A 5,000-nucleotide genomic window follows, 5' to 3' on the forward strand; every position below is an offset into this window, starting at 1 on the left:
TCTTTTGCATCCTCAACCCCCTACCACCCCAAAGTCTTTTAGCACCTTAAGGTCTATAACGCGTGACTGTATCCTGATTTCTGTGTTACTGCTACCCTTTTGATAGGACGCTAGTCTGAAATAAAGTACTTTCCACCAACACACCCTAAAGACCTAGCCACCCGATTATTTATGATTAATGTCCCTTTGCTTGAGAGGCGAGTATTGTACGAATTCAGGTATCGCAAATCTCACCAAAACCAAAACTGAACAAAATCTCTTTATTTGCTTCTTTTCTCGTCTTAAATTTACATCTCTTCCCGATTTAAAACAAAAACATACAAAAACAAAAATACAAACAAACAAAAACAAATAACTACACGTCATCCTATTATCCATTTTGATGCAGTTTTAATGGCGTAAAGAATTATTATTGAACTTCTACAGATATACTGCTTCATTATCCACTAGTAACTCTTATTGTTCCTATACATAGTCTATCACTGTCATGAAAGCATCAGAAAAAAAAAATTGTTAGAAAACGAAGTGGCACTTCGAAGTCTTATTTCTCCAATCTTATAACCATTACAAGTACCACTTTTCCCAAATAAAATAAACAATAACAATGCTTTTTCAACTTTCTAACACATTGGGATGAATCATTGTGTGTCTTTTGTCTATTTATAAACTACAAGTAGTGGGTATTCCTATGCAATTGATTACACCTTAAAATCTACTTCAGTTCTAACGAGGTCAAACCATCATTTTGTCATAGCAACAACATGGCTGCCATGAGTGGAGAGTGTGTGTATAAATTCGTCCCGTGTTTTTTGTTTAGCAAAAAATAAACATCGAGAGACAAACCAGATACGAAAAAAAATTACATATATAAATTGATAAAAACAAAACGTCGTTCAATGAAAATCAAGGCTAGAAAGTCATCCAAAAAAGATTATACGTTAATAATAACCGGAAAAATGAGAAGTTTATTTAGGCTGTTCCATCATTAAAACATACCCACTTACCGACCCAAGTTATCAATTGAAATAACAATATTTATTGTATTCATTTTGTTTTAAACTATCTAAAACATAAACTATGAAAGACTTTAATAAAATATTCATGTGGTTTTCGTGAACTCTTTTTTTTTTTTTTTTTGTCAATAATTTGAGATCTCATTCTCACGGCATTTTTTGAGTGCTGTTACAAACTACAATGAGGTGTAAAAAAATCTGATAACACCCAAAGCTGAAAACAAGGATTTGGTGGGCTTTTTAAAATGCGATACCTCGGCCATTAAACAACCTTCAATAAAACAAATTGGTAGAAATAGAGATAAGATGTTTGTCTTTTAGATAGAATCGGTTCAAAATTTTTATCAATAATATGTCGGGATTTTTAGTTGCTTTAAAGTTTTAAAACGGCAATTTTGAACCTTTAATGTCCATTTTTTAATTTTGAAGTGGTATAGAAATAAAGCTGAAACCTTCCTCTTTAAGACGATGCCAAATTTAGCTCTGTACGTTTTTTAATGGTTGAGGTATGAATGGTTGAATGACCTGATTTAAAAATAGTCCTTTTCTTGACGCGTGACGCAAAATATATAGAGTTTTTTCTGCCACAAAAATGACGTCTATTGTGGTACCTAATTTGAGCTAGGGCAAGGTGACTTACTCAAGACCTCACAGTGCAGTTGATCGAACTCGGTACCTTTCAGGTACGAAGCAAAACCATATCGTTGAGTCAAGATGCCCCAAAATGTGTGACACAAAATTATGCATGTGTTGATTACCACCTCTACCATATGTCTGTTTTTCTTGCTTCTGGGTGGCTGGGTGCTTGGGCCAAAATCACAATAATACTTACCTTACAAGGCAATCTGGTAACAAAATAATCCGGTGATCCAGACAAATCCTTGTCAATTTCTTTTTCCTTTTTATTGTTTCTATAGAAAGTAAAGGCCGATAGACTATCAACCTCCAAGTGCAGTGATCCAGACAAATCCTTGTCATTGTCTTATGAAAGTAGTGATGACAGCTGGATATCCAGCATGCCGGACCCATACTTCACACAGGCCATGAATGACACAGGTCAGTCAGTGCTGCAGTCGCTGTTGCTTCTTCTCCTCTTCCCCCTCCTCCTCCTCCTCCTCCTCCTCCTCCTCCTCCTCCTCCTCCTCCTCATCCTCCTCCTCCTCCTCCTCCTCCTCCTCCTCCTCCTTCTTCTTCTTCTTCTTCTTCTTCTTCTTCTTCTTCTTCTTCTTCTTCTTCTTCTTCTTCTTCTTCTTCTTCTTCTTCTTCTTCTTCTTCTTCTTCTTCTTCTTCTTCTTCTTCTTCTTCTTCTTCAAATTCATATTCTTTACTAATGATTTTAGTTTTTTTTTTAAAGCTTTTTCTTGTTTTTTGTTTATTATTTTTGATTGTTTGGAGTGTTTTTGTTTTTAAGGTTTTTTTGTTGGTTTTTTTTTTTTTTTTTTTGTTATTGTTGTTTTGTTTGGTTTTTAAAAAATAGTTTTTCCTTCTTATTTTTTTTTTTAATCTTTAAAAATTGTATTAAAATGATGTGAAATCTTTGGTTATATTTGCCTTTATTTCTCTTTCTTTTCTTTTTTTTCTCTCTCTCTAAATTAATTTACAGCTGTAAATTAATACTTACTTTTTAGTAGAGCCAACAATTAATTGCTGTTATTAAAATAATACCTCAGAGACGTAAACGTTTTTGGAAGGTATCTTCTATGAGAATAAAATAAATGCATTTGAAATTAAATGATCCCGAAACATTCTCCACATTCCTGAACAGCAAAGAAAACTAACAAAAATATGAAAGAGTCCCTGGGCATTAGGGAGCCATATCTCATCAAGATAATACAGAAACTAAAACTCCTTACTTTAAGTTTTAGCTATCTTTGCATATCTTCCTGATTACTCCATATTTTTTCTTTATATTTCAGATGTGTCACATCCAGCACATCTAATATTAAAGAGGAAGAAGGCGAAGTCGTTGATGTTGTAACAGGACTCAACAGAAATGACAGACCAACGAAGGCAATAACCTCAAACACTCTAAAGTGCTTTGCAAAAACCCAAATGGCAAAGTCAATTCTCTAGTCAATGAAGATTTTGTAGAAGATTTTTCCATTGCAAATTTTTCTGACAGTGACAATGAAACGGACAATCATGTTGACCAAAGAGTGCCTATTCTAAATAGTTGTGAATATAGTCCCATCAGGGGTGATACTGGTGGTTCAAATAAACCAACTCAAAGCAAACTTCTTACCCTTAAGTCTTCCAGTGAAGGAACTCAAGAGGATTCAAGCAATTCACAACAAAACAGAGCTGTCAAAATTCTACGCATTCACCACATAAAAACTTTTTTACCACATCGTCGTCATCAAAAACTCCCAAGAAAACTCCACCACGATCTTCCTCTTCTTTCCACACAATCCAGAGTCCCTGCAAACAGGCTCGTTTGAATGAGGTCTCTGTTGACACTCCATTCCGTGATAATTTTAAATCAACTCTTTCTCTAGATTTCTGTGACGAGGAGGTAGAGGAGAATGAATTAACTGAAGATCCTATCCCATCAACGCCTCGAGATAAAGTCAAAAGAAAACTTTTATAACAATTGTACAACTGCAAGGAATACTTTTTACAAGCATGATGATTTTATTTAAGGAATTTCTAATGCATTGAACATTTTAGTGTCTTTGACCTTCACAAGTCACCTCGGCCTAGCTCAATTTGCGGCACTGCATTGCCGCTGACGTCTGGGATATTCCATTCTTCCCTTGGAAGAGACCCAAGAGAAAAATTTCCCCTTTTTTAAAAAATTTTAGTTTCGATATAGATGACCTTTTATCAACAATGGCCTGTTTCTTTGCAAATGGTCCAGTGCATCATGATAGCCTGTCCTTTGATTGTACACGATTATTCTCTTTCTGGCATCATTAATTTCATCTGTCTTTAAATCTCTTGTCAAGTTTTTGTCATTTAAAAAAAAAAATTTTGTAACCTGCAGCTTTGACAAATCTTAAAACCCAACCAACAGTTCTAATAATGAGTTTGCTCCATTTTCTAAACCTCTCAAACTACAAGAAGTGATCACGTCCAACATCTTGGACAAAGAATGCTACAACATTCTTCTTCTCCTCTATCACTTTTAGTGATTCAAGACTGGTCGTGTCTGATTGGCAGTCCTTTTTTTGTCACTATCCATTTCATCGTCTGTGTCAATCTACATCGATTTTACACACTGTTGTGGTCCATGCAACCAAAATAAATAAATAAAATAATAAGATTCCCTTTATTCATCCCATAGGAGAAATTTGTCTCTAGGGTCTATTCCAAGGGAAGACTGGAATAACCCAGGCATCAGCCACAGTGCAGCACCGCAAATTGAACTAGGGAGAGGTGACTTAATCAAGACCACACTGTGCAGTGGCGGATGATCGAATTCGGTTCCTTTCGGGAAGGAAGCAAAGACCATACCGCTGAGCCAAGCTGTTGATTTTGTTGATTAAACTTTTGGCATCAATAACTCTTGTCAATAAATCAGCAGGATTATATTCACTGCAACAATCAATGCTCTCAGTTCACAGGGTTTGTCAGTTCCTTGATCTCCACTGCTTGATTTCCTACAAATTGCTTCCATCTAGTAGAATCCCTTTGAATCCAGCAAAGTATTATTTGCGGATCTGTCCAACATGTGTACTTGTGTTGAATCAACATTTTCCACCATGAAGATTAGAATATATACAGGTTTTTCCCAAAAAGAAAGATTAAAATCATGGCCAGACCATTGATTCTGGTACCGTTTCCTGATAGGATAGCTGACCATTCTTCTCCAGCCATCAACTTGCATCAAATAGACATCCATTGTGACAGTTCCACTATTTTTATCTTGGTCCAGATAGTCAAGTGATCACTTACGGCATCTTGGACAAAGGATGCTACGATGTCCTTCTTCTCTTCTATCACCTTTAGTGATACGAAGAGGAGGAAACATCATAAAAGATCCCACAA

General features: G+C 35.6%; 1 long non-coding RNA gene across 1 annotated transcript; it reads left to right on the plus strand.

Annotated features, from left to right (window-relative positions):
* Nucleotides 1–1,928: 1,928 nt before the first annotated feature.
* Nucleotides 1,929–4,754, plus strand: LOC144961640 (uncharacterized). The gene is made up of 2 exons (XR_013643237.1): nt 1,929–2,069; nt 2,930–4,754. It is a non-coding gene; the product is annotated as an uncharacterized LOC144961640 (long non-coding RNA).
* Nucleotides 4,755–5,000: the final 246 nt, after the last annotated feature.

This window comes from Berghia stephanieae, unplaced genomic scaffold, assembly GCF_034508935.2.
Source record: "Berghia stephanieae isolate SIO BIC M18660-M18661 unplaced genomic scaffold, UCSD_Bste_1.3 scaffold341, whole genome shotgun sequence".
Lineage (NCBI taxonomy): Eukaryota > Metazoa > Mollusca > Gastropoda > Nudibranchia > Aeolidiidae > Berghia > Berghia stephanieae.